Raw genomic sequence first — 9,786 nt, forward strand, 5'->3', positions numbered from 1 at the left:
CTCACTATAATTTCAAATCTTGGACCTAGTACTTTATTCAGAAAATTCTTTATCAGTGTACCCCTCTCCATATTTTATTCCAGCAGCATTTGACTTAGAATACTCAAGCACGCCTGGGTGGCTCAGTTGGTTAAGCATCTGATTGTTGATTTCTGCTCAGGTCATGCTTTCACAGTTTTGTGAGTTCGAGCCCTGTATTTGGGCTTTGCACTGTCGGGGATTCTCTCTCTCAACCCCTCTCTCTGCCTTCCCCCCATCCCCCACCCCCGGGCTCAAGGTCTCTCACTTTCTCTGTCTCTCTCAAAACTAAATAAGTAAACTTTAAAAATAAGATACTCAAAACTCTCCAGATACCAGCTGGACTCACCCTAAGCACATAGACAACACACATACCATCACCACCACCACCACTATTCATTCCACAAATATTTATCGAGCAATTTAGATGCACCAGATGCTGTCCTAGGTGTTAGGAATACAGCAGTGAACAAAATAGGCAAAACCCTTTCTCTGACAGAGCTTACATTCTAGAGGAAAGAGAGCAAACGAGCAAAATCATCAGTATTTTGGACGGTCATAACTGTTACAGAGAGAAGTCAAGTAGTAAGGGAAGAGGAATTGTAGGAGTAGGGAAGTTGCAATTTTATATTGGACCATCAGGGAAGACATCACTGAAGTGACATGGGAGCGAAGTCCTAAGAAAAGGGGGGGCGGGGTGAGCCAGATATGCAGATATCTGGGGACAAAGGGTGTTTCTAGGCAGAGGAAATAGTAAGTGCAAATGTTCTGGGGCAGGAATATGCTTGGCACATTTAGAAAACAGCAGGAAGGCCATAATGGCTGGAACGGAGTGAGTAAGGGAAGACCAGGAGATGAAGTTGGTCAGAGAGGTGATGAGGTAGGTACACAGTAGTCAGCTTTGCAATGGCCGTAAGTCTCAGTAACAAACAGCCACAAATTTCTTCTTTGGCTCTGTGTTGTGGCTGTGGGTCAGCTGCTGCTTCAAGTCTTATTCTGGGACTCGGGCTGGAGGAGCGGCCCCTGTGTGACAGCCTCTACTTTCACGGCAGAGTAGAAGGCGAGAGAGCTCCCCAAGCTGCGTAATGCCTCCCGAATCTTCCCCGTGGCACTGGCACACTGTCCTCTCTGCTTATATTCCACTGGTGCAAGCAAGTCACACAGCTAATCCCAATAGTGGGGAGGAATGCACACATGATCCTTGTGCAGGGGAGGGAGGTAAGAATTGGCGCCGAAATAGTTGTGGACAAGTATGTAATATGCCACAAAGGGTCTGGGTCATGTGTAAGGACTTTGCTTTTACTCTGAATGAGAGGGGAGCGGGGAGCTATTGGATGGTTTTGAGCTGAGTTTCTTTACCTGATGTGAGTCACATTTTAACAGCCCTATGGCTGCTGTGTTGTGAGGACTGCAGCGAAGAAAGAGTTGAAGCAGGGAATCCAAGTAAGAGACAGTCAGCAATCCAGGGGAGAAGTGATGGCAGCTTAGATCAGGGAGGTGAGTATGGAATGGAAAGTGGTTGGGCTCCGCACATATTTTGTAAGTAGAGCCAATGGGATTCACTGACGACTTGGATGTAGAGTCTAAGAGAATAAACAGGACCAAGGATGCCTGCTACAAGTTTGACCCAAAGGATTGAAAGCATGGGACTGCTGTTTATTGAGATGGGGATCCCAGGGGAGGAGTAGATTTGAAAGGGAAAGTCAAAAACTCAATTTAAGGCATGTGAAGTTAGTCTGTAGACTGCGAACTCCATAACTGGCACAGTGGACATTCTAAAAAAATGCTGGACTAATGATTCCTTGGTGTCCCCTTTCCTTCTGCCATCTTAGCATATGGATTTCCAGTCTGGACAAAAGGCTTTTGCCTGAGATCTGTGGAACCACCTGTATGCGTGCTGTTTTAGTTTTCTATTGCTGCTCTAACAAATTATCAGAAACTTAGTGTCTTAACACAAAACTCATTACCTAACAGTTCTGTAGCTCAGAAGTCTGACATGGCTCTCACTGGGCTAAAATCAAGGTGTCACAAGACTGTGTTGCATTCATTCTAGCATCTTATGGGAGAATCTGTTTCCATGCCTTTTCTGACTCAAGAGGCCATTGGTATTTCTTGGCTTGTGGGCCCTCTTCCTCCATCTTCAAAGCCAGCAACGGTGGGTTAGATCTCTCTCACATAGCATACTCTGACCTCTTCTTCTCCCACTTCCACTTTTTATTTATTTTTTTTAGTGTTTATTTATTTTTGAGAGACAGAGAGCATGAGTGGGGGAGGGGCAGAGAGAGAGGGAGACACAGAATCTGAAGCAGGCCCCAAGCTCTGAGCTGAGAGCACAGAGCTCAACTCAGGGCTCGAACCCACAAACCATGAGATCATGACCTGAGCTGAAGTCAGACGTTTAACTGACTGAGCCACCCAGGTGCCCCTCCCACTTCCACTTTTTTAAAAAAAAGTTTATATATTTTGAGAGAGAGAGAGACACACAGAGAGAGCGAGCAGAGGAAGGGCAAAGAGAAAGGGAGAGAGAGAATCCCAAACAGGCTCCGTGCTATCAGTGTGGAGCCCAATGCTATGCTCGAACTCATGAATAGTGAGATAATGACTTGAGCTGAAACCGAGAGTCAGATGCTTAACCTACTGAGCCACCCAGGTGCCCCCCCGACTTTTACTTTTTTAGGGAGCCTTGTGATTACACTGTGCCCATCGAGTTAATATAAGATACTTTATTTTGTGGGCAGCTAATTAGCAGTTTTAATTTCATCTGCAACCTTAATTCCTGTTTGCTATGTATGTTAAAATATTCACTGTTTCCAGGGATTAGGAGATGCCACGTTGGCATTAAGCTTGAATATATAGGTATCAATCTAACACAATCATCCCAAGAAATAGTCTAAGTAATCACGTGTGCCCACTTTTTTCAAAGGCTGCTATTAAGCGAACTGTGGGCAATCTGGTTCAGTTTCCAATATGCAGGGGAAAACAAAGTCAATTTCCCAGCAGTACATTAGGTAACAAAACTGGGTTAAACAGTAAATGTGTGTGCTTCCTTACCAGAATAGCTCATTTACTATTTTCACAAATATTAACTCCTGTGTCTAACATATTGTCTAGTGACCAAGGAAAAAGGAAGACCAGGTTGTTCTATAGGCTTTTAGGTCCCAATTATTCTTAATTAAAAGCACAGTATCTAAGCTGCATCATAGATGGAAAAATTCATTAGCTGAGGCCAGCCTGTTGAATATAGTCTAAACTGAAAAGAAAATTATTTACTTTGGGAGTAGCTACTTTACATTGTATTTGCGTCTCAGGCAAAATTTCATAGTTTATTTTAGTCACTTTAAATAATAGAAACCCTACCAATATTGTGTCAAGAAAACAAATCCGTTTTAGCTGAAGATCTCTAGATGAAATGTATGAAGTACTCTACGTCACTTCAAAAGAGACATTTATTCGACGTTAATTTCTTATGCAGATTTTCTTTTAAAAAACAAATCCCAAATAAAAGACGTTACTTTAAGGACGCGCGACAGGACGGCGGCTCGCCGCCAGGGGGAGCCGGGGCAGCCGTTGCGGGGCGCGCTCTCGAGCTGCAGCGGCCCAGGGTGTCCCGTCTGGGTGTCCCGTTGGTGCCCACACGGGGAAGAGGCGGTGGCGGTTCGCGGTGGCCACGGAGCGCGTTTGAGCCGGGACCGGGACGAGGTTCTCCGCCCACGGAAATGAGCCGCCAGGCTGCACCAGCATTCCCTGCTGGAACCTCCAAGTGTGCGCCGTCCCAGAGGGTGCCTGCCCTGACTGGCACAACTGCATCCAAGAATGACCGGGCGGGTCTTTTTGAGTGTCCTGTCTGCTGTGGCTACGCGCTACCACCCATTCTTCACTGTCAGAGTGGCCATCTCGTTTGTAGCAACTGTTGCCCAAAAGCTCACATGTTGTCCAACCTGCCGGGGCCGTTGGGATCCCCTCGCAACTTGGCCCTGGAGGAAGTGGCCAGTTCCCGTGCTTTCCCCCTATAAATATGCCTCTCCTGGAGGAGCGATACCTCTGCCACACACACAGAAAGCAGACCATGAAGAGCTCCGTGAGTTTAGGCCTTATTCGTGTCCGTGCCCTGGTGCTTCCTGCAAATGGCAAGGCTCTTTGGATGCTGTCAAGCCCCTATATGATGCATCGGCAAAGTCCATTACAGCCCTACAGGGAAAGAATATAGTTTTCCTTGCTACACTGGTGCTGTTGACGGGGTGATGATGCAGTCCTGTTTTGGCTTTCACTTCATGTTAGTCCTGGAGAAAAAGGAAAAGTCCGACGGCCACCAGCGGTTCTTTGCACTTGTATAGCTGATAGGAACACGCAAGTAAGCTGAAATTTTTGCTTATCGACTTGAGCTAAACGGTCCTAGGTGGCGATTGACTTGGGAAGCGGCCCGGCGATCTATTCCTGAGGGAATTGCAACAGCCATTATGAATAGTGACTGCCTAGTCTTTTGACACCAGCATTGCACAGCTTTCTGCAGAAAATGGCAACTTAGGCATCAATGTAACTATTTCCATGTGTTGAATTGGCAACCAAACATGTTCTGGCCAGTGTTTAAAACCACTGCATTCAGTTTCACAGAGAATAAGGCACCCGTCTGCCTGCCAACCTGAAACTTTTGATAGGTGGAAGCTAGACACGTGAAGGTAAATAAAAAGGCTGGTAAATACAGGAAACAGTTGCATGTAATAACACTAATTAAAAATAAGTCTACAGTAAACCACTGAAAAAGTGTGTGTGTGTATACATACACACACACACACACACACACACACACACACACACACACATATATATATATATATATATATATATATATATATATATATACACACACACACACACACACATACATACACACTCAAGATGGGTACCTTTGTATTAAGAAAGGAAGCATTGTAAAATAATTCTGAATTTGTGTTATAGATTGAGTGTACTGTTGTACCGGGTTTTTGTTTTGTGTGTGGGCACCTGAGCTTGTGTGTGTTTCTTTATCTGACAAGCCATGTTGAGTGCTCTTGGACCACTGCTTTTCCCTTTGTGAGTCAACACATAATGCTGCTGCATGTGTATATATTTTGTGTGTGTATTTGCTAATTTTTATTCTAGTTTCTCATTATATTTGATTTTCTTTTCTGTAATTCAGGTTTTTCTCGCCTTTTTTGTATCTTTTTAAAGTTAGTGTCTTTGATATGCATAATTGCTTATGGTAAAGTTTCTACATATGTGTTCAGTATGCATTTTCTTTTCCCCCATTAATCAGTTCATTAGAAATATTTAATTTTTAAAATTTTTTTTTTAACGTTTACTTATTTTTGAGACAGAGAGAGACAGAGCATGAACAGGGGAGGGCCAGAGAGAGAGGGAGACACAGAATCTGAAACAGGCTCCAGGCTCTGAGTGGTCAGCACAGAGCCCGACATGGGGCTCGAACTCACGGACCGTGAGACCATGACCTGAGCTGAAGTTGGACGCCTAACCAACGAAGCCACCCAGACGCCCCTCATTAGAAATATTTTAAATTCAACTCTTTTTTGAAGATACAAATTCCAGAAAGGAAAGGTAACATCAGAATAATTATCAGAAGGTATTTAAAGCAGTTATAGAATGGTCTCTGTCTCTTCTCTCTCTCTTTCTTTGTCTCCAGTGGAGTCATATCTTTGAACTTATTCCTTGAAAGGTTAGGGTATACTGATTTTTTTTTTTCATACCGGAAAAAAAATCAGGCTTTTTTTTCCTTCCAAATATCTTGGGCAAATCACATACTTAAATTTTTTTCTTGTATTTATTGGTTTTGCAAAAGAAGGCATTATCTTACACAGTATTTGTAATCAAAAGCAAATCATTTGTTTAAAAAAAGGCAGTTTGCAAAAAATGTGGTCTTTTCTAGTTCTCATTAAAAGAATATCTGGCAAATTAAAAAAAGATGTTACTTTATTTTTTTAATGTTTATTTATTTTTGAGAGTGAGAGAGACAGAGCAGGAGTGGGGGAGAGGCAGAGAGAGAGGGAAACACAGAATCTGAAGCAGGCTCCAGGCTCTGAGCTGTCAGCACAGAGCCCAACGCAGGGCTTGAACTCGTAAACCATGAGACCATGACCTGAGCTGAAGCCAGCGTTTAACCAACTGAGCCACGCAGGCGCCCCCCAAAAAAGATGTTACTTTAAAATTACAGCAGGTCTTACTAAGAACTTTTTCATAAAATTGCATATTTCATGGAATGAATATGCTATATTATATTTTCCAGCTTTTCACATTAAATTGACTACTAAAAGGTCATAAGAATTTTTCAATACAGATATTACTTTGTTAAGGTGACTCTGAAATGCTCACCACATTTAATTCTTGTTGAGAGATGCAGAAGAGATCCTTCATCTATTCCTAAAATAAAAGATTCACCTACTCCAGTAGCCTGTATCACATTTGGTTTCAAAGCCACTATAGCTGACAGAATTTCAAAACAGAACTTGTAAACTGTAATACTTATAAATATTTAATCGTTCCATTTAAATATTTTTGATATTAAAACTGCTTATATGCTTTGTAAATTAATCCACCCATTCCAGAATATCATTTTGCTTCTTTTCCTTCTTTTTTTTTTTTAAGATTTCGCTTTTAAGTAATCTCCACACCCAACATGGGGCTCGAACTCGCAACCCCAAGATCAAGAGTCGCATGCTCTAGAGACTGAGGCAGCCAGCCAAGTGCCCCGAGGACACATTTCCTACCTTCCAGGTTAACAGCAAAGGCATTAGGGAGTGGCAAGCAAGTACTGGGTAAGTCCCCTGGGTAATAGCTGAAAACTTGTGATGGTGCTTTACTGACTCGGAGGAGCCTTGCATTCGGAGCGGTCTAGGACATGGTTCCAACTAACTTTCAAGACTTGTTCATGACTGTATCTTTTTATGATGCTTCTATTATTCAGGAAGATAACTACCGCAGATGAAGAGATAAGTGGCAAATTACAAATGATATAACGCAGCGATTTGAACAGTTATTAAGCTTCCTTTCTTCTTTCTGTTCTGCTGAGACACATACACCTGTTTACACGTTCTCTTTTGTCACCTGTATGTATGTGTGGCTTGCTCCCAGCTGTGAGATCTTTAATTCTGAGAAGACCTGTAGCACTGGCACCTTCTCACACCTTAGAAAGTATTACTTCCCCAGGTGTACTTCAGTTAGCAATTAGCTGACCTTATCTGGGTGGTCATCGTCCTCTTTTCTCTTCCCAAACTATTTGTAAGCTCATCATATGCCTCCCCCCGCCCCCCTTTTTAAAGGGATTTAGAATGAGATCCAAGACTAACATCTTAGGAGGCTGGTAAATGTCTCCAAGAACTGCTGCTTCTTGGTCAGTCTCCACCAAGACCCTGACTTAGCTTAAAGGTTCTCCTAGGCTCATCACCATCTTCGGACAAGTTCACAACTTCCACCCTCCAGACGTAACTGTTCCTACAGTGTCTCCCATTGGTCTACTACTCTTGTTCTGTCCTTCCAGCTTACTTCTACCTCTTTCCAAGACTGGATATTTACTTATTTAAGTAGACGCTCTCCCATCACTTCTGCCTTTGAAATTTCTCCTGAATTCTATGCCCTCCTCGCCACGGCCTCCTCTGGTTCAGGCCTTCCACGTGTCCTCTCATACCAGTAGTTCCTAACTAATTTGTGCCATCAACCCCTTTGGCAGCTTGGGGACGCCTATGCTTCAAACAAAAACATGAGATTACAAGGGAGACAGTTATCAAACTATTTTGAAAATTATGATATAATAACTCATGTGCTTCTTCATTAACACATTAAATAATAAGATCTAGCAGTGGTTCTAATTACTACCTTGACTTTGAAGAAGGGATGAGCATAAGTAATACATCTGTAACATCCATAATACAATATGAAAAGAGCCGTAATTTCTTTTGGTGACAAAGTCACATGTCGTGCCGATACTGCTGTGGTTTGTTACCAACCGCATACTTTTCAATAAGTGGTTAGTAAATAGGTAATTTATTTTTAATCCACAGATTCCCCTCCTCCCACAGATTAGGAACATTTCACTTGCTTCAATGCTCTGTTTCAGCCAGAACAGTTATTCTCAGGGCAGGTCTTCAGAGCTCTCTTTCTAAAACACAGATCATAACCAGTCACTTCCCTGTGTACTGCGGAATACAATGTGGGTCCCAACTGTCCACAGTGGCATCCTCCTCCAGGAGTGTAGAAATGGAGCTCATTAAAAAAGCAAATTTTCTGGACCTACAGTGATTCTGCAGGTTGGGGTGAGCCTAGGACTCTGACTTTTAAACATGACTATGAAGTAGTCTTGCACTAGTGGTCTGCAGATAAGACTTTGCAAAGCAGGATCAAATCTAAACTTGTACACATCACCTGCAACCCCCTTCACAGCCTGCCTCACCACATCCTCCTTCCAGTTTCTACTCACAGGATTACTCACGTCCTCCAAATAGCCCCCATACCTTCCCATCTTCCTCTCTGGGGACCCCCTTCCCTCTTCACTCCTCCTGCTCCCCACCATGCATACATTTCTCTGCTTAAATCCTACTCATTCTTCAAGTCTCAACTCCAGTGTGACCTTCTCTCTGAAGCTTCCCCAGCTTTCTCACTCAGGCTGAAAGAATCTCGTTTTCCCTGGCACTTTTTTTTTTTTTTAGTTTATTTTGAGAGAGACAGAGAGTACAAGTCAGGGAGGGGCAGAGAGAGGGAGGGAAAAAGACTCCCACACAGGCTCCGCACTGTCAGCGAGGAGCTGGAAGCTGGGCTTGAACCCACCAACCTTGAGATCATGATCTGAGATGAAATCAAGAGTCAGTTGACTGACTGAGCCACCCAGGCACCTCTCCCTGACACTTTCTAATCACATTCTATGTAATTATGCCAAGCCTCCACAAATGCAGAAGGCCTCAAACTCAGAGCTTCCTGAAAGATTGCTGTGAATTCATTCAGCAAGCAACATACACCATGGAGAAGGAGGGAGAAATTATTGAGCAGCAATTAGGCACGGGAGGTCATAAGAGGAATCTGACAAGGCCCTTACTTTCAAAGAGTTAATGTTCTCCCATTCATCTTCTTTACTCTTCATCTACTCTAGCCTATTTGTAATAGTCCTGAAGTCACTTCTCTAACTACGTCAGCCCACGCTAATCTTTTCTACTTTCATCTCTGTGCCAGAATCATGCTGTTTTCCTTTTTATCTATCTATCTATCTATCTATCTATCTATCCATCCATCCATCCATCCATCCACCCAGCCAGCCATCATTTATTGAGCTCCTAGCATTGCGCTGCAATGTGCTAGACAATGTGATATACTACCTGTGAACAGCCCTAGTACCCGCCCCCACAGTTCTTAGAGTGTCGTTAACTGCTCTCTCACTGCCATTTTTGTCTCCTGGTTAGGCTGGAAGTTCTCTGAAATCAGGGAACGTTTTGTAGTTTTTTGCAGTCTTTACTGCATCAAGCACATCACTGGCCCAGCGAGTGTTCCAAAAGCCCAGGGAAGAGTGAGTAAAATACTTGTTTTCCACGCCTCCTTTCCCATTCAGATGGGAAAGCCTGATTTCCCATCAGAGTCCCTTACCTGATACTGCTAAACTGAAGGGGAAAAAGCCTCTTTGCAGTACCCTGGAGAAAGCTCCTTTGGGAGCTGGAGATGGAAGTTTGACTCTCCTCTCAGAAAAGCCAAGTCCCAAGAGCACAAACAGCAGCTTCCGGCAAGCTGTTGCTATGA

General features: G+C 43.4%; 1 protein-coding gene and 1 pseudogene across 1 annotated transcript in view; one reads left to right on the forward strand and one right to left on the reverse strand.

Moving 5' to 3' along the window:
* DNAI3 (dynein axonemal intermediate chain 3) overlaps window positions 1–9,786 on the reverse strand; it is an 82,185-nt gene extending 72,399 nt beyond the window's left edge. Inside the window, exon 1 of the mRNA XM_060625657.3 lies at window positions 9,637–9,786. The gene's annotated coding sequence lies outside the window, so the exon portion shown is untranslated. The remainder of the gene's footprint in view (window positions 1–9,636) is intronic.
* Window positions 3,494–5,066, forward strand: LOC132673201 (E3 ubiquitin-protein ligase SIAH1-like; annotated as a pseudogene).

The sequence above is a fragment of the Panthera onca genome, chromosome C1, assembly GCF_046562875.1.
Source record: "Panthera onca isolate mPanOnc1 chromosome C1, mPanOnc1 haplotype 2, whole genome shotgun sequence".
NCBI lineage: Eukaryota > Metazoa > Chordata > Mammalia > Carnivora > Felidae > Panthera > Panthera onca.